The 20541-nt window shown below is 41.7% G+C and overlaps 1 protein-coding gene across 2 annotated transcripts in view; it reads left to right on the plus strand.

Moving 5' to 3' along the window:
- Nucleotides 1-1761: 1761 nt before the first annotated feature.
- The window catches only part of ARHGAP32 (Rho GTPase activating protein 32), a 260901-nt gene continuing 242121 nt past the window's right edge, over nt 1762-20541 (plus strand). For both annotated transcript variants that reach the window (XM_074927289.1, XM_074927290.1), the window contains exon 1: nt 1762-1953. The gene's annotated coding sequence lies outside the window, so the exon portion shown is untranslated. The remainder of the gene's footprint in view (nt 1954-20541) is intronic.

Consider the following 20541-nt stretch of genomic DNA (forward strand, 5'->3'; position numbering starts at 1 on the left):
TTTGTTTATTAGCCCACATGATTACACTCTTCCCCATTTTAGGGGATGCTGTGCAACACCTTCATGATTTGCAGTCACCTTACATGTGGAGCCCAAACCCCACCAATGTTCTTAACTACAGTTTTGTTTGTTAGCATCTGGCACAGCATATGCTGACACGAAGCAGTTCACATGTCTCCGAGCTATTGTTCCAGACTCTGCACATTTACAGTTATCATCAGTTACTCACAACAGGCTTTGAAAATTTTCATCACAACAACTGAAAATTCTTCAAATCTTTTAAATTAAAGCTCACAACTCAGAACTTCTGCATGCTTATGGCTTCCTTTTCTTAAGTCGCCCAATACATTAGTAAACAGTGGTATCATTTATCCAAACACTCTGGATAGCTGGTATCACCAGAGTAGTCTTGGTGTAGATTACACACGGTATTTACAGCGTTTCACAGATGGAAGTGAAAACCAAAAAGCATCAAATCCAGCTTGTGGAATAGTTTCAGCTCTGCCTCTCATTTGAAGCATTTCTGAAAGCGTATCAAGTGGGCCACTTCATATTTTCTTTTGCAATGCAAATGTAGCTGTCTCCCTGTGGTTAAGACCAAGTACGTCCCACCGCTCTCGCGTGAACTGCCAGGTGCAGGGTAACACGTATGATCCCCATCCCAGCCCCGCATTACTCACACTGCCTCTGGGCCCGGGCCAAAGGCGGAGAGCGCTCGCAGAGTAACTGCTTTGCAATGCCACTACTGAAGGAATAAATATACAGCAGCAATCAGATTTTTAACCTCTGCGGTTGCCAAATGGCGTAATTATCATGAAGGGTTTTCCACATTGCCTACTGCCAGCAAAATCAAGTTGTGTGTTTCTGAAAATGCTAATGATACAATAAAGCATCTATAAAGCACATAAAATAGTTGGGGTCAGCTACTGAAACACAACACAGGGGAAACATTTCTATCAAAAACACGCTCTGCTGAAGCGTTGCGGGTCCTTACATCCAACCAGGCACTTCACTTGTCAGGAGGAAGGAGTCTGTGGTTAACACTTAAACCTCGCTTAAAAGTTTGAATTAAATTTGTCTGATAAAACAACACTATCTCAAGAGTAGGTTTAATATATCTGAAGCTTTAGCAGAGGGGAAGGCCTGGTATTGTGAGCAGGGTCTGTCCACAGGTGAAAAAGCGCAGTGTGTGAGGGAAAGCGCTTCCTGGGTCTGCGCGGACAGGCGGCGGCAGGCCCTGGGCCGGGCAGGCACCCGCCTGGCATCGCCCCGCTGAGAGGGCGCCTGTTAACAAACCCCCAACCAAACCAAACCAAACCAGACCAAACCAAACCAGACCAAACCCCAACCGGCAAACGAACTTCATGACCTTTCTGGCAAGATTCCGGGGACTCTCCCTCCGCCACAGCTGCCCAGGGGACAGGAGCAGCCGCAGCCCAGCACAGGCTGAGCCACCGCCCCCCCCCGCTCCTGCCGCCCCCCCGAGCCCCGTGTCTGACAGGAGCCCCCCGGACCCCAACCCTCAGGCGTCTCCCGCTCGCAGAACCCTCTCACCCGGCTTGGCCGTTACCAGCAGCCCAGGTGCGGCCGCCGCCCCGCCCGACCCCCCTTCTCTGCCCTCACGGCAGCTCCCGCCGCCCCATCCTCCGGCCCCGCGGCGACCCCCGGCCGCTGCCGACCCCCCCGCCGCGGCCCGCCCTTCCCCGGCGTCGGGGCGGAGCTCAGCGGCCGGCGGCAGCGCGCATGGGCACCGGAGCCTTTCTCTGAGCCGGGAGCGTGTGTGAGGGGGGCGTGTGCCGGACGCGGTTCCCCTCGCCCGGCGGCGGCGGCGGGGCCTTTCCCCGCGGCTCCTTCCCCGTCGTCTCCCTCACGTGCGGCGGCCATGGCGGCGGGACGCGGCTGGTAAGCGGTGGCGGGAGCGCCCGGGCGCGGCCCCCGCTGTGGCGGAGCGAGGTGAGTGTGGGGAGGGGAAGGGCTGAGGGAGGCGGGGGGGAGGTCTCGGGGTGTGTGGAGGGGGACATGGGGGTGTCGTGTCGCGATAGCGCCCCGCGAGTCGCGAAGGCGGCGCCGGGGGTGGGTGCGGGGAGGGGGCGCGCAGCAGCCTGGCGGCCGCTACCGCCGGCGACGGGTGGCCTGGGGCGACTTTCAGCCCAGCCGTGAGGGGGGGAGGAGAAAATAAACAAATAAAAGAAGCCGGGGCTCGCTCGTGGTGGTTTTTTTTGTTTGTTTGTTTGTTCTGTGTGTCGTCCCCGTGTGTATGTGTGTCCCTACCCCCCCCTCCGCTTTTCAGTCGCCGTCCTCCAGGAAAGGTCTCTGAGGTTGGATCAATTCGCCCACCGCCAAGAAATAATTTCTTGGGAAAGAACTGGGGATTTCTGCCCACCTGTGCCACTCCCGAGCTTTTCAGGCGTGGGGGAAGCTCGGCGCTGCGCTGCCCGGCTGGAGCGCAGCTGCCGTCCGGCTTTGTGCTTGGCCCTCTCCTCCATTGTGCCGGCTGGCCTTTGTGGGGTTGGCCGCGGGGCTGTTTAATGCCTTTTTTAGACCTTTTCAGGTGTCGTGAATGTCCGTGGGTCAGCCTGGGTCACCGAGGGGGGACATCTGTGTGCTGGGGAGCGGTGGGAGATGGAGGAGCGCCCAGCGGGCGTTTCGTGTGTGTGCCTGCAGGTGGTTTTCTCGGGAAGAGCTTGATGAGCTTTCCCTAAATTCCAAGGGGGAGGTGAGCCAAGGATGGCGGTGCCGTGTCTCGTAAGGGAGATCCATGACACATTTGGACTCGGAGCGAGCGATGGCTTCAACTTGAGAAGAAGGTAAATAACCTTTGAAACTTGGACGTGTGTACCAGCGTACAACTGCAGTTTGCCTTTTGCAAGCTGCATCCCATCGCCTTCTCCCCTGAGAACCCGGCTGGTATCGCAAACCGCTGCTCCAGACCGGACTGATGGCTGTTGAATTGTAAGAAGGTGATGGGAACGAGTTGTTTTATGCTACACCTCTCTACTTTCCACACGAGATAGTGCAAAAGCCAGCACTTTGGACAGAGGCTTGGACAGCCTCCGCTGGGTGGGCATCCAGTTTGTTGTGTCGGTTGATGCCGTCATTGGTAGGAATGGTATTTGGAGAAACAGGTGAAAAGGCAAGAAGGTGGAAGCTTATAATACGCTTTTTCATTTCAAGAAAGAGCTATAGCCCTGAAGTGTATTATCCAGAAGTGACTAGACTCTCCTCCTTGCTATGGAGCAGAATGAGTAAGTTTCCAAGACTCTGAACAGAGTATCTGTTTGAAGTGTTTGCTGTTTGAGCATGGGCCAGGTGCCATTTTCTGTGTCAAACGGGTTTCCCCCATGCCTGAAAAGCTCGGGAATGCCTGACACGTGCTTATTTAGAACCTGTAATTGCTTTCCCACTGCACAGATGTCTTTTCCAGTTTTCAAAATTAGGTTAGCCTTGAGTGAACAATTTATTTTGTCTGGGAAGTAAAATATTACGTATCTGTCATGATAAAAAAGCAAGCAAATACTTCTTGTGCTCGGACTGATTTGTTCTTGTGGAACTTATCGGAGGTTGCTTGTGCCATACCAGGGTGTGTTTCCTTGTATAGCTGATGGTTTTATAATGTTTGAACATACTGGAGCCATCTGGAAGAATCAGATTTTATTCATCTGAGGATATATATATAAATCTAATATTTATATATAGTGATTGAGATGATAAAGGGGGGGAAATGGGGTGAGTCTGGCAATATGCATTTTGTAAAACCTATTATTTGGGGAAAGAACAGAACTGAGAGGGTTAATGCGGTATTAACACTGTGCATAATGTACAGAAATATTAGTCCATTGCCAGAAGCAAATTCAGCTTGTGGTCTTAACCTGGCATTTGTTTGTTTAAAGTATATTTGTCAAGTTTTTTTAAGAAACAAAGGGCATCTGAGGCAGATCAGCAGAACTGGCATTGGGAAATGGGTTTAGTTTTTAGATTTTTATGAACTATCATTAGAAAAGAGTTTTAGGTTTTATGTATGGTTTGTAGCTGGTTGTTGGCAGGGTTTTTGTGATGTGAAACATCAGTATCCCAGTTCTCAATAGTCTCTTTTTCTGTAAATGCAAAGTGAGGGAAATGGTGATGTCATTGAATATAAGGGGGAAGGATTGCAGTGGTGACTTAACTAGCTGGGGAGAAAGATCCCAGAGGGAGTGGAGGAAATCTAACAGAAAGGGGAATAGTGCTACTTTAGCCATTTTCCCCTGGGCTTCTGTTTCTTTTGTGAACTTCTGAAAAGGAAATGTCATTTTGCAGTTTGAATGCATTGTTTTGCATGAAGTGTCAGACCACATTATGGGGATGATTCCAGTCAACTTCCCTCATTTCAAAACAAACACGTCAAACACTGTAATGTGTTTATACAAAAATTCAGTGTGTTTTGCAGGAACCCAACATACATATTTCCAAAAATAAATGATGTTTTTTGTACTTTATTATGACTAGAAGAGTTTGTGTAGGAGAGAAAAATTGGAATGGGTTCCTTTGGCCTTTGTGTCCTTCTCTCCACAAGTAAGAGGAAGATGTTGGCCTTCTCATGAACTGGGGGATTATTTTCATTTGCACTTCCTCTCAAAATATCTGTGTAATAGTTACTATTTGATTCCAGTGGCTGTGAGCGTGGCAAGAGCTATGGTCTCACACTTCTTGGCTCGATATTATTTTGGCTGATTCCACCGTAAGGGAAGAAGGTATCAAGAGATGTAGGTAAATTTGTAAATTTGACTTGCGCAAACCTGAACTAATTGCTCTCGTGGGACTGTAAGTTTGGGTGGCTTCTGTCAGGTGTATGGTGTGCACGTGTGGGGCCGGTTCTCGCTCGCAGCTGTGCTCTTGAACTGCAGCTCCCGGGTCTGCTTTCAGGGCTGCAGCAGCATCTGGTACCAGCAGAGCTGATGCGCTTGCTGATGAGGGGATTTTGTGATGAATGTGGTAGGTCCAAGGCAACGAGGGTCCTGCCAGACCCCTTCTCCTCCGCCAAACTTTGAACTTGAAGGTGAACGCATGGGATGTCTGTGCCTGCAGCACTGAAAGTTGTTCAGGTTCGCTGTTTGGGTCTGGTGGCTGCCTTTGGGATGTCTGATACCATAATATGGAATAAACAAACTGTTTATCAACTTTTAAAGTCCACAGCTGCTGTTCTTGGAAAAAGAAGTCAGTTCGGTGGCTGGGGTGAAGCAGGTCAACAAGTCTGGTCAGTCGGAGCATGTGGATTTTCACAGTGATTTCTATTCTTATGCTAATCCTTTGAACAGGCTGGCTGTGCACTGTTAGCCAATGCGAGAGAAGGGATGTGCATACTGAGGACGCTGAAGGGAAGCCATTTTTTGTAGTTATTGTGATGCAGATTAGGTCTTCCAGCCAACCAGAATTTGTAGAATCACATAACCCGAGGATATAATGCTGCGGGTCAGCAGTCATTTAGCAGTTCTGAGCCGTTTTGGTTGAAACTGTTTCTTTCCAGTATTAATTTTGTCATTTTCCTTTGTTCTGTTGGTTTTGTGTTTTTTTTTTTTTTTTTTTTTTTTTTTTTAATCCAAGTTGTAGCTGAAAACAAATTGTTAGCTTTGGTGCTGAACAATTAAAATTGGAAAACTGAAATTTTCAATTTTTAATTATTGTGTTGGGTAAAAAGTGTAGGAAGGCAGCAAAGCTGTCACTCCGTTGATACAGCTATGAGCTGCTCATTTGAATCCTACTTCTGCTGGCGACTGGCTGTGTTTCTCCCACACCGTTTTCTGCGTTGCCTCAATTTCTGCTGTGTAAAAGACCTCAGATATATCGATTGTTGAGTAGTCTGTGCGTATGTTCCTAGGGGGGTGTGTGCCAGTTGAAACCAGGTAAAATATATGAGTCTTACTCAGAAGAGTTTATTTGTTTGCTGTATATTTGTTTCCTGGAGATTTAGAAATAGGAAGTAATGAAGTAATGTTAAAGTCTGAAAGAAATGCTCCAAGTTAGTATTTTGTTGCATATTATACATGTTGTAACTGGGTGTGGTTTCCCTCCTGTAAAGATTCCAGGTACCATCCACGGGGGCTTCTGAGCTATAAATGACTGAGCCGGGGCTGCTGTTAGGCACATTAAGAAGCCTTCGGGTGTTTTATTTAAGTGGGGTGTTGTCTTGCTGTAGCCTGTATACACCTGAGTAGATCAGTTTACCGTATTTGTGTGTATGTAACGTTAGATTCTTTGCAAGTGTGCGAAATAATTAAAAACTGCCCTTTGAAGTATTTAGTAAATTGGATTTGTTTTACCAGCAGTGGGACAGGAAGTTAATCGTGTTTAAGCTGATGTTGACTTTTCCAATCTGATTTTCCCTGGGAAGAAACTTTATTACCTAGTTGTTAAATGCACAGTTAATTAGCTGCTGATTGTTTAAGCTGATAAACCAGTGCTACCAGGTTTACTGTAATCAATTTGGTAAATGTGCTGTGTATATGCTTCCTTATGTTATTGTCTTGCTTTTTGATTAAACACAATATTAAGTCTCATCATACTAACGATTTTAATAATTTAGATGGTATTGTCAAGTGACGATTATGACATTTAACTGTTGTTATTTACTGGCTGTTCTTAGTTACACACGTGTAGCTCTGGAGCTTGTAGTGTCATCTGTGAATAACGGATGAGAATATGGCTCAGCAGCTCCTGTCCTTTGACCCATCATTTAGAAAACAAAATAGCCCCAAATCTCCACTTTTAAAAATCATTGTTTTAAGACGCTATATTTTCCTCTGGTCTCGTTTCTGTGGCTAAGTTCCAACATTCTGAGCATGTCCTGTTGATGTGGCCTGAAGTCAGTAGTTGAAGCAACAGTTCGGCATAACCTGCCCATCAAGGAATCATTATCCTCTTGTCATCTGGGTTGCTTTTGCTGATGAAGAAGCTGCAGTTGCTGCCACTTCATCCCCTTCCTGGTGTGCCCAGTGCTTTTGCCTGTCCACAACTCAGCCTTTAATGTTTGTGGGTGGAAAGCATCGATTTAGTGTATCCATGATAACTCTTTAAGAATTGGAGAAAATAGGAGTTTCCCCCATTTCTGCCATGAATTCATTAAACCAGGACCACAAGAAGTTTGGAGCCTGGCTTCCTATGGGTTTCAGGGTAAAATTAAATGCTTAAATATGCCTGAGATTATTTGTTGGATGGAGGCACTTGGTCAGCTGCAGCCTGAGTTACAGCCTTAGATCTCCTGGTGGTGGATCTGTAACTTAGGGGTCACACAATGCACAGCACTGTTCTGAGATGAACTCACTGTGACAGTTCAGATTTAGCCTGTGGGTGTTAGTTTACTTTTTTAAGCAGGCTTTATGGTAGCTGAACAAGTTGTCAGTCCTGTGTTACTTCTAATTTGATCGTGCTCCATCTTTTCTATCTTAGAGAAAGCATAAATTCATAAAGCAGGTGAATATTTTTTACAGCAGAATTTTTCTCATGTGACATCACGTGCTGGGATTCAAACCCATGTCGGTGGGTAGTTCAGGAGTACATACATGGACATAGTAGTGGTACTGCAGCCATGGCCTCAGAATCCAGTTGTAGAGAAGGATGATGGTGATTTAATTACTACTGGTAAGTTGCTTTTAAGATAAAGGATGAAAGGTGGTGTTCTAAAAGCTTTGTCATCACTTACTGGCAGATTGAGGTAAGCAGTTTTGCTAAAAATAACTTTGGTGGTGAGGTGTTAGGTTCTTATACGTGGTTTGAAAATTCCTGATTCTGAACGAAAACCACATTTAATCCTCTGTGTATTTTGTTATCTGAGATATATTTATCACTGACTAAATAAATGCCTATTAAAATGTTGAAGTTCAGTTGTTTTCAGTAACAATCTTTCCTGGCATTTGGGAGGGGAAATTTTTGGTCTTGATACTCAGAATGCTCAAGGTACATGTGAATATTCTGAGGGGAAAAGTTACAGTGCTTGGTGTTTTGAAAGCAGTTTGATATTTTTTCTTTGGTGCCAGTGTAAAACCAGAAAGTTTTCCAAATCCAAATGTTACAATTTGGACATATTCTTACTGACCTCAGTAGGGATGTAAGCATGGCTATTACAAAGAAGAATGTAGCTGGACAACCCTTGTTGGAGCATAATTTTAATTGTTGTAAGAGCCTTTGAATATTTGCTGGGATTTACCCTTTTACTCCTTGTTATGATTCATGAATGTCTTCATTAGATTTCATAATAGCCAGCCTATGATGCTGATATCTTTTGTGCTGGGTGTTTTACAAGAAGCATCTCTAGAGAGTCAGCTCCCACCTGCTAAGAACAATCAGTCCTTTAAAAGGGTAACTTCAGTATTTCTTAAAATTTATTTTTAATTCAAAAAGCTTGTTATCCTGTTCGGTAATGCATCTTGCTTGTTTTTCCCCAAAATTTATGTAGCAGCTGATACAACCTGATAGAATCTTAGCAAATTTTATCAACAATTTCCATATCAGCTTTTCATGGAATGTGAATATACTTCAGTAGGTGCTTTCCACAGCTTCCCCTTATGATCATCATCTCATGCCTTATGCTCTGGCTGGGATATAAACAATAGAAATTGTTGTTTGGGTATCATTGTTTGTTTCCAGTGCACATACATGTGTGTGTTATTTAAAAAATTGCTGACAGATACCACTTCTGCACTAAAATGTGAGATGTGGAATGTCATTGTAAAACTCACAAATGAATGAGCAGTAGCTATAAATATTCAGATAAACCCAAAACATTTCTTTGATACAATCTGTAAACCAAGTGTGTTGATTCTTCTTCACTTCTCTGTATATGCAGAAGTGTAATGTGTTTGCTGGTGGTTGATTCAATAAGAGTAGTTGCTTTTTATTTCAGAAAAAGTTCTGATAATTTATTCTTGGAGGTGTAAATGAGATTCCATAGTCCTTCAGTTGAATGATGCACAAGGCAAGCTTCAGATGTGAAGTTCAGTCATTGGTAACTGCTGCAGCTTATTTCATTGAAGAAACAGGAACAAAAGTTTGTTTGTAACGACTCTGGAACCGAGAACAAAGGCTGCTGAGACCTTTGAACCTTTGTGGCTGTGCATCTGAAGGAAGAATTGTTCAAGAATGGGAAAAACTGCCAGAAGACCAGAGATCTGCTTTTCCCTACATCTTTCTACAGCAGTATTCAATGGTCACATTTAAAGCAAAAAAAAAAAAAAAAAAAAAAAGTTAGCTAATTGGAAGACTTTCTTACTTGTTCTTCCCACCAAGCTCTGATTTGATAATCAAGTATGCAGGAATGGTTATTCTATCACTTTTTTTTCACTGAAGCAAGCTTTAAACAAATGATTGTCTATGTTGTTTGGGTTTTTTTTAAGAAATCTTAATGATTAATTGCATCCTTAAACATTTTGTTCGTGTTCAAATGTTCTGTGCAAATTGTTTCCCCTGCTTCATGGTGGCGTTCTGTTTTCACAATTATTTTTCATTATGCGATAGCTGTCTCCTCAAGGAAGATGGGAAGGAATAGTCAGTGTTCTGAAGAAATTGTGACTTCTCTGCAAAATGTTTTTACTGGCACGTTGAGGGTTACGGTCTCCAGTGGATTGTCCAGCATGAAGGTTCTGCTTCAGGCAGTGATTTGTGCAGTATGGTGAATTTTGCAAGGCTTAGAGATAGGTTGAGCTGTACTGAAAGAACATATTCCCTCAGTTGCTTCATGCAGAGGGAGAGAAACCACAGTATTGAGTATTTATTATTTTTCTTTGAGTAGTGAACGTAACACACCAGCTGGAAAAAATACGGTTGTTCATCTATATTTCTCAGCCTGTACACGCAGCTCCTAAGTGTGCTCAGGCATGGACGTAATGTTCGTGTCTGTCCTTTCTCTTGCTAAAGAAATGCTCAGTGCTGCTCTGGAATGTTTTGGACAGAAGGGAAAGGCTGGGGTTGCCCCGTACAGTCTCTCAGGAATTGAATCGGGTCTGCCCTGTCGGGGGCCGGAAGGAGACCAGCACCCCCGAAGGGGAGGCGCAGGATGAGCGCTGGCATCTGGCGGTGCTCTCTCTGCCTGCCTTCGAGGGAAGGTCGCCGTCAGACTCTGCAGCACTCGGCAGGGGAGCGATGTTCAGCCAGCCTGGCCCGCCAGAGCATCGCTTGGGCTCTTCTCCGGGTCCCTGGTCCCTAGGAAAGCCCAGAAAGAGTTGGAAAAGCTCTGGATACCACGCAGAAGAGTAGCATGATTTAGTTAAATATTTCAGGCAGTGATTCCTCTTGCTGCTAGAGAGGAGAAAATCCACTTCTTCCTTGGTGTTACGTTGTTAGGAGCCTTCAGTCCTGTTTTCCCCCTTCTTTATCCCAAGGGTGGCAGTCGGGGTGAAGCTTACATGCATTTTTATGTTGTATTTTCAGCCTGCCTTTTCAGCTGTCCCCAGTGACAGCGTATCTCAAAAGTCTTCTCTTGCTGCTTAAAACTGTTGTCCTCTTTCTAACCTTTGGCTGCAGTTTCTATGAAATTAGGCTGGGCTATAGGGAAATTCAGCTTTCTGTCTTCCAGGCAGTATGTAAACCTGGCTCCCAGGAGTATGGGAAAACTGTATGGTGGTTGCTCTTGTATCTTTGAAGTTCTTTCCAGTATTCTAGTTGGTTGTCACTGGGCTTTTTTGCTTCCTCCTCTGTTAAGATGTGCAGCAGCTTGAATTACACAAGTATAACCTATCATTTTTTCTTTTAAAGATTTCACTACAGGGAGTATTCTTTACCTAATACTTTCAGTCATCCATATGCAGAGCAGTTGCAAACTGCTTAAGGAAGCCAGTACATCCTTGGCTATTCAGTTATGTAGCCATATTGTATTAATTTAGGAAGACTTTAGCTGTCTAGAGTACAGTTTAGTAGCTTTCTGAACACTTTCACCTAGATTACAAGAAAACTTTTTCTTGATCGCATCATTCGCTACAGGTACCCATTGCATTTCCTGTTTGTCAAATGCTGAGTTTAAATACTAAACCACAGTTAAATTCTAAGATTAAAATTGGAAATGAAAACATATAGATCTGTGTTTTAGAAAACTTAATTTGTCAGTTCTTATCGCTAGAAAACGTGTGTGGAGGAGGGATGCCATATGGCTGCTAAATATAACACAACTTTCTCCTGAAAGCAGTTGAAAAAGTACAGAAGTTCACAATCTGGTATCTGCGATTTTAATAAGAATGTGCTGTGGATTTTAAGAATCTTATGAGGGCAAACTAAGGTAATGGGAATAGAGCCAAAAAGTAATCCAATAAAATTTAAGTATTTCCTGTGAAGAGGTGATGTTGGCTGACACACTGGATTGATGCTCAACACCTTGCAGATACTGGACCCTTGGCTGGCAATTTCTTTAAAGTGTAAGGGTGGTAGTAGCTGTCCAGGTTACGTCAGTTTTCAGTGCTCCCTACCCTCTAGGTCCAACAGCTTGTATTCTTGTTTTCTTTAAATATTTGCACTGTTACATTCTGATGCTGGAGAACTTGGATCTCCTGCTACGGCTGTTGAATAAGATCAAGAAAACATGGTTGCGGTGGCAAGATTTGAGAGTAGTTACTCTGGATTCTTTTTTTTTTTTTTTTTTAATTTTCGTTAATACTGCTCACCTTTCATGTTTTTGTAGAGATGCTGCCAAAATACAGATGATTCCGTGTTTTAAGAATACAAATATAATTGAGATACGGTAGCATTTCTAGTAAGTGATTTAGAAGTTTTAAGTGTGTATGCATTTGAAAGGAGTGAAAATTAGCAATACACTATGCACCATAGTATTACGACTTAGATTTCATTAGTGGACATTTTTGTGAAATACTTTGATGTGTAGATTAGTCATTTTCTGATGGGAAAGCCTGTGAAGAAAACAGAGCTCCAAAATAATTGTGATTACCCCTGCCCCTAAAAAAGAAATATTACCCACCATGCCATGCTGTCACTCTCTCTCTTTTTGAATGGAAACATCCAAAATAAGTATTGAATTTCTGATTTAGCAAAGCACTTTAGAATATGTCTAATGTTAGCATGTGAGTAATCCTAGGGCTCTGTATAGGATAAAAGGCATTGCTGAACTGAGGCAGAAATATCTGATAGGAAAAGCTTATCCTGGAAAAGAATCAGAAGAGAAACTATATTGGTTACATTCCTTAAGGCCTTCAAAATATTTCAAAGGGATGAGTATAGATTTACTGATGGGGTTTTGGTGACTAAAAATGCAGTTATGCAAATCACAGCTTGTTGGGGCAGGGAGAATTAATTCATGCACTCGAGTACATGTGCTCTTTCACTGTTTTCTCTATGAAGTTGAATTATCGACAACAAGAATGCACTTTGTTGTTCTTTAATAATAAATAACAGCATAGCAGTTTTGATCTTCAAAGCACTTCTCAGACCTTAATTAATCTTCATAATAGTCCTTCAAGAAACTTAAAAATATTCCCTACCCTTTTGGACAAGGAACTCCTTAACATGGAGATTAGTTAGAGGATTTGCTAAGGGCCATATTGTCAGGGATTGCTGGGACAGGTGCTCAGAAATTGCTGGCAGTGGCTGCTTTGGCTAGTTCTTGAGGAGCTGCTTCTCTCATTATGCATTAAAATTTCAAAAAATTTGAATATATAAAGAAATGTAGTTCTGAATTCTTTGTGTAGTTTTTGGATTTCCATCTGAGTGTGAACTTATACATATGCATGTTGGAATTTCCCTTTTGAGTATTCCTGTAGGCACGAAGTGCTAAAGGTTTGAGAGCAGCGTGTGGGAGCAGGTATGCAAAATTGCACTTCAGAAAACCTGGGTCACAACTTCTCCATTACCCAGAATACAAGGATTCTGTATAAAAGGATATACAGCTTCAGAGTCTATAGGACACATAATAAATAGATAGAAAGTGTCTCTCAATCTGCCTTCTCTAATCTTCCTAATTCTCTTTAAGGTTTAAAATAAGAAGAGGAGGAATTAACGTAGATGCTTGATTTTCAAGGTTTTTCCTAGATAATTGTTGATTTGCATTCTAAAACAGATTTAGGGAGTACATTCCTGTCTGAAAACCTGTAGCTTACATCTGGAGAATAAAATTAAGAATAACAAAATAAAACTGAGACTGTTCAAGTCATCTGGAGAAACAGTTCAGCAGGAATTATAATCTGAAGGTGAGGATATCTCTCTATAACCCTGTGTGACCAGAGGCTGGAGACCAGCAAAGCTTTGTTAAATGTGTGTTTTTCTCACAAACAATAGGAGGGAGTATTCATTCATAAATATAACTGTGTGAACTTTTTACTGCGGAAGAAAAGGGTCTCAAAATGCTAGGTAGCATGAGAAAGGCATAGATACATTATACCATTCACATCTGTCTTAGATGTCAAAACTTTAAACTCTTTCTAACCTCAAAATAGTTTCTCATAAACTGGGATGCCTCAAAATAATGAGTAGTCCCTGACTGGTGTTTTTATACTCCAGTTTTGGAGTAAGACGTTGAAATTTCTGCTGGAAATTACACCAATTTGCATGAGGACTGAATGTGGAGCGAGATTCGGAAGTATCATAGAAAGCTGACAACCCGTTAAACAGGTTTGAAGAATTCTTCAGTATGAACAGCTAAGTCAGCAGAATTCTGTAAGTAATGCCAGAAAACCCTGTTATACTTAACCTGGTGACCTTGTCATCGCAGAAAAACTTGCTGACAACACGATGCTTCCCGCTTTGTTTGGGTGAAGGTCTCTTTGGCATTCCCGGCTGTGGTTCAAGAGCTCCTAATTATTTGGTATATGCGTTCTGAGGAGGAATCTGTGAAGTGCTTTAAATTTCTTTTTCTAATTTGTTAGAAATGCAGTGATTTAAGCTGACTCAAGGGTAAATACGAATGCTGTGATTTGTTTTGAATACAAAATGCAAATAAAATAACCATCTGGGAAGGCTGTTAAAAGTTTTCAGAGTTCTGAACTATCTAGTCTAGTCTTATTTTCTGAACACTAGAGATTTTTATTAGCAAAATTTTGCAAATGATGCGTTTTCCTATGTTGGGCTTAGGCTTGGTCTTCTGCATTTTTGATACATGAGAGTGGCAAATCTTGGTTTGATAGAGGGCAGAAAATTTCTAATTTGGGCAACTGCAGCCCCATAATCTATACAAATGCAAAAAATGTAAAATCTTGTGAGGTCTTCCTTCTACGAATTGTGTTCCTAGGCTTCTGGAAGCTATTCACATGTTCAGAGTGATCAATTTGACATCAACAAACAAGTCAAAATAATTTGTTACTGTGACGATAAGGTAAAGGTACAGGTCATTGAGTACCAGGTGATTCTGGACCATCTGTGTCTGGTAACTGATAAGTGAAATCCGATGGGATAAGCTTGCAGAGAGGCAGAGATCTGATGCCCTTCTGAAGACTACACTGCAAAAATGCTCCTAGTTAAAAATAACATTGGGGCTATGAACTTGAATACCTTCGACAAGTTTTTAAAGCTGTTTTTACAAGTATAGCAGCTTCAGTGAGATGACAGTAACATTAACAGTAACAAACCACACAGGAGTGGTTTGTTGTGGGGTTTTTTATGCCTGAAATTAATTTCTGGGCCTAAGTGTGTGCATACGCACGTAGTGCTCCTGCATACCCTGCCAAAGGTCTTTTTTTCCTTCCTGGAAAGCATTTTTCATGCTGCATCATAGCAAACTTCTTTGAGAGTGGAGAGACTTCGGTACCATCTTAAAGTAAAATCTCATTCATGCCTAGCATTATGAGCATTTCTGATATTTCACCTACCCATAAGGGCTTTCAGAAATTAAGATGGAGGTATTTGACATGTGAATGCATGGGCATGTATGGATGAGTTAAAAGTATTGGCTTTTAAGTCTTATAATTCTTGCCTGAAACCTGTTAGGAAGTTGCTAGACGACGTGCTGCATGAGGGACTAGACAGTAACTGTGTCAGGAGGAGACATTTGAAAGATCTTGCTGTTATATTTAATTTTCCAAAATAACATGATAGGCAACTTGTTCTCTTCCCAGATGCTGCATATTCTAAATCCAACTAATCTATGTGGTGTTCAAAGGCTAACCCTTCCTTTTGGAACAACAGACCTTGTGAAACACGACAGCGATGCGTGGATTTTTCTAGTTGGCTCAAAAGATCTGAGTTCCGCAAGTCTACCAATTCAATAACTCTCAAGAACTCAGGTTGTTCTTGTCATTTAAGACAGTGGCGGGGGGGGAAAAAAAAAAAAAGAAGAAAATCTTTGTTTTTAAGTGGGGGTAGCGTGTGGGTTCAGCAACTGTGCGGTCTTAGCTCTGCATGTGTCAGTGGCACTGTTTTTTTTGCAGAATACACTGCCGCCTTCTAGCCACTGAGCTTGTGCATTGTGGGCTGGTTTGCCTGGTGTTTGGAAGGAATAACGTTTGGACAGCGCATGAATTTTCTTGTATCAGTGCTTAAAGTAAGATAGCTCCTATGTGTGTGGGGAAATATGGATTACAAGTAGCTTTAGAGAATGCTTTTTGAAAGACGATTTGTTAAGGTTGTTTGCTGACTGACATATGGTATGACATACGGTGCTATTTACCACCTCGGTGTCTGAACTTACGGGGAAATGATTTTCTTTTTTAAACATTTCACTCTATTAAGTACTTGTAGACATCTTCCAACGTTGTCCTGGCCAAATCAATTTACACTTTCCTTTTCTTCTGTTTGTCCCATCTGCTTGTGACTGTTTGTTTTCTTCTTTTTTTTTTTTTTTATGTTGTAAATAGATTTTTAATGTTTCAAGGGCTGAGGGTCTTGGTAGCAACTAGCACTTGCAAATCTCCCTTAACTTTTTACCTCCAGCCTTCAAGGTCTTAGGTTTCTCTTACCCTCCTATGAGATGGAAATGCATGCCAGGCCAACTACTAGGCTGGAAAAATTGCTCTCATAAAGTCTAGTGTAACATCTTTCAAAGCCATCCTAGTTCTCCCCAGGAATAAAAAAACTTTTGAAATAGAGGAATCAGTGAGGGTGAAGAAAAGATGTCAGTGGTGTGATTGTTTTGTTGAAAATCTGGTTTGTGGTGGAAGAGGCAAAAAATAACATGGAACAAACTGTTACCTTAAAACCTGGGCAAAAGTAGCTTTAAGACAGTAGAGTTTCTGGAAGAATACATCATGCCTTTCAGCACTGATGGAAGATGCTGAAATTTGAAGGGAGAAAAAAATGGATCTGGAGTTTTCCAGGCACGACTCCTGATACTGTGGAAGTTGCAGTCTGGTTTGATGTGTTCCAGCTGGACCTGTGTAGGGATTGCAATGAGGATACTATTTATTTGTGTTTATATTACTGCTCTTTTCTTGAAATACTTTTAAGTATTCCCCTTAAGCATATGCATAACCGCAGATCTTAAAAATGGGAAGATAAGTGAAACAAATGCTTAAGTGTAGATTTGTATAAAGGAGAAATGAAAAAAAGACTTGAAATGTACAGAGGAGGATGTAGAACGGCTTATGTTTTCTAAGCTTGTTTGCATCTTTCTGTCTTATATTAGTCTCCTTTCTCTAGCAGATGCTGCAATTTGACAGAAAAATTGTGAATGTATACAAACAGTTTGAGAGTTTCTCTTCTACTCTGATTCTACTTTTGTCTTCTCCAGTCTCACTGGGAACAGTCTGATTGAAGTGTGGATATACATCCCCATTAAAACAGTGCGTCAGAATTTCTTGCGATCTGTCCCACTTCTCTCTGAGTAATCAGTCACCTTGTGAACATTGATGTAGAGAGAAAGCAATAAATGTTTCTCCTCCCTCATTCTTCCTCTCTGCTATACTTTTTTTTTTTTTTTTCCCTCCAAGTCACTATGGAAATGGTGTTAAAAGTTATAAGCAATAAATTTGTCTAGACTACTATGTTTGCTGCTTAAATGTATAGGTGGTAGAATAATTGCAAGTGAAGGTCCAGCCTCCACCAGTTTCCTGTGTTTATCTCTATCCAAGATATATGGTTAGATAATCTCATTCCAGGATGCTAAATGTTGGTACTTATATTTAATGCAAATAGTAAGAAGCATGTAAAAGAAAGAGGTTTTTACTTGGGTTATTATGTTTTTCATGGTGTGAGGTTCTTTCACGTGGCAGAGAAAAACAATCTGTACTTACGTGAAGCTTTGCGAAGATTAAGAGATTCAAACCAAAAATCTGCGTGGATTTGTCATTTATGAATTTGTTCCTTAAAACTAGTTTTTAGAACATGGAGAAATGATTGAGTGAGTCAGAACTGTAGGATAATGCAAGATAGGGTGGCAATCTAGGTGACTAGGCTAATGCTTAAAACATAGAGGAAGACTTTAAGAGGCTTTTCTAACTATATAAAATGTCCTTGTGAAAGTGTTTAAATGAGGACTGGTTTTGCTTACAGAAGTCATACATTTAAATAAGCCTAAAAGGTAAACACAAGTGCATGCCTTCTGGGGAGACATAAAACAACACACTTCTCCCTTTTTTTTTTCCCCCTCTTCTCCCACTAGAAGTTTGTGCTATCCTAAGTTTGCCAAATGACACCTCTTTGATCGTATTCGGGAGAATTGTTAGGATTTTGAAGCAGGCTTTGTGGTGTGTAACCGTGCACGTTGGATGTCACATGATTAAAAACCTGGTGCCATAGTAAAATAAACTGTGTATGGCATCAGAGTGTTTACTGCCTGGAGGACTATTACAAAATCATCAATCTGGTAGTTTCTTCCTATATATGGTAGGATAAAAGATGTTCTTTACAGGATCTTAGAATTTAGTGGAGGTGGAAACCAACACGCCAAGTGGGAGAGAGACTTGATGTAAGTGCCTTGTGATCGCAGCCCAACCATTCTAAAAGGGGTGGCACAGGAAGCCAAAGGTAGCCATCTGCCAGCGGCCATAAGGCCTCTCAATGCCGCTGAAAGTTTGTTGAAACGACGTCTTTGTGATGTAAATGTTACTTGGACTCTCCTAACCCTCTGCAGTGAGTTCTGCCCACAGGATGCTCTCTCCAGAGGTCAGCAACATGGTCATTAAACCACCTAGGTCCAGGTCTGCAAGTGCCTAAACCCCCGTGGCTTTCAGTCGGGGTGGTTCCATCCAGGCTCTGACTGTCTTCAAACAAACCGCCAAGCCAGTTTAAGGTGTCACTCCCATCAAGCAGAAGAGTAATCAGAAATGACATATATGTGTGCTTCATCAGATCCCATTCCAGTTGGTACCTTCTTGCAAATCCAAATTTACATGAAGTTTCAGTCTCCTGTGCGGGACTGAACTGGGGCAGCTGAGGTACAGGCGCTCTTCTGATTCTGCAGTGCCTCTTACCTGGGTGCTGCCTGCCTTCCAGTGGGACCCTGCTGTGGAGAGGCTTCATATTGCAGCCCTGAATTATTCTGTCACTGTCTTTCATTCATTGCTGTTCTATTTTTCAGAAATACTTATCAAATCTGTCTTTTACTCATGTGTGGCAGAGGTGTCTCATTAATTTTGCTCAAGTTGTTTCAAACTGCCGAGTGTATGCGAATTTGCTTTAGCAGAACCTGAAGGTTGAATTTGATCTGTTTTTCTGAAAAACAAACCTTTGTTAAGATTAAACAATGGTTGTTAAATTAAAAACCAATTATTTAGCCCAGGTTATTAGAAGCTTTTTTAGTTTTTTTTCTTCCTAATGTAGAAGGGGGAGATTAAATGGCCATGTTTTGGAAATGGGGACAAATCTCTGAAGTGGCTTTAATAAACCTTTCTTCGTTGTTGATGTCCATCCTTTGGAGAAGTGTTGAAAGAACGGTTGAAGTTTGCACCTCCTTTGATTTATGAGGGTTTGAGATCTCTTCAAAATCATCGTAGCTTTAAATAGTCCCAAATACTACTTTGAAGCAAGATGAGCAGGAAAAGCGAATGACTGACGAGACAAATTTGCTTAAGAACTTCCAATTTAGCCAAAAGATAAAACTGGTTTTCATCTAGTGTTCCTAATTTGTAGTAAGACTGATCAACAGAAGCCCCATGTTAAGTGTTTCTGTACACATGCTCCAAATCAGCTTCTGATCAAATAAATCACATGCCTGTGGCTGTGGTTTTTTTAATGACGTTACAGATGCAGATTTCTAAAGTACTTTTGTTGAAGAAATTTTATTTTACAGCAATTGAAAATACAGGGCAGTTACTTCATAATGTCAGCCTTTGGGGGGAAGGGGATGTTTGCTGTTTTATTTTTCTAACTGTGCTCAAAGGAGAGCTTGAAGATAGGGCAGTATTGTCACCTCGTGCCTTTTGCTGTTTCTGTGAGTGCATGACATTGTCTGGTGTTTCAGGCTAGCTGTGGTTACAGTTTAGGTCTGGGAAATATGACATATAAGTTGCTGGTTTCTTTGTCATGACCTAAATATAATCTAGGTGGGATCTGTATGCGTATATAAATAAAAAATACATCTACCTTTCAGTAAGTAAGCAATCAACTGAAAACAGTGTGAAACATGTCCTTGATTCCTTATAGGCTTTGGATATGCCTTATTTGCTATGGCAATAATTGTGAAAATACATGCATGTTAATTTGCCTGCTGCCACTTAGTTTAAGTGAGCACATGCCTTGCGTTTTTCCAGAACAGTTTTCTGGGTCACTGACTTCTTTCCTGAATTGCCAGATCCTCAGTCTGGGGAACAGACCCCACTATTTTGGAAACCTTGGAGTACAACGTAACGTGGTGATCCTTCCACTGTAAAGAAAAAATCTAGAATATCTAGAATCTAGTTGAGCTTTTGAGATACCAAACCCAGTGAAGAGAACTTGTCACCTGCTTTCTTTGGCTCTGCTGGAACTGGCATCTAGCTGCGAGAACAAAGTAACTCCAGTCCAGTATGTTTCCTTTTTAAAGAAGTGCCATTTATCCTTGAGATTTCCTTTTTACTGAGATGGTAAAGATTCTATATATATGAAAAAAAAAGGGAAGAAACCCACTATTTAGTTACCTGTTTTTTTTTTTTTTTTTTTTTAATTTGGCAGTTGCTTTTATTTGATTGTAGAATTGAAGCAACTCTTTGGGTTCTGTGGGGTTTTTTTTGTTGGTGGTGTTTTGTTTTTTTCTTTTTTTCTTTTCTTGTGGAAAACTCTGAAGCTCTTCTCGTTAAACTGCCATTGAGAGTAGTCTTGCTGCTGCAGTCCTTTGAAGAACTGGCTGGTGTGTTTTTATAGGGGATTGAAATGGGAGTGTATGCTTTGGTGCAGCAGTCCTGTACGTTCCCTCGCACACTTGAAGCCTAGTCTGTAGCATGACATCTGTGTGGTATAGAATCCAGTATTTTAGGTTCAGAATCCAGTATTTTAAGTACAAAATGTGTTAAAGAATTTCTGTTGCTGGGCAGTCACCTACGAAGTTGAGCAGTGTTTAACTTTAAATGTGATTTGGCGATAGAGGGTATCTGTAATCTTAATTTTATTAACAATATTGCTGAATGACATAATTTTAGGGATAGGGGAGAGGGTTGAATCTTTGAGTAAGCCATTTTTGTCCATGCTGTTTCTGACAGTTGAAATGTTATTGACCAAAAACATATTTAT

This window comes from Athene noctua, chromosome 26 (assembly GCF_965140245.1).
Source record: "Athene noctua chromosome 26, bAthNoc1.hap1.1, whole genome shotgun sequence".
Classification (NCBI taxonomy): domain Eukaryota; kingdom Metazoa; phylum Chordata; class Aves; order Strigiformes; family Strigidae; genus Athene; species Athene noctua.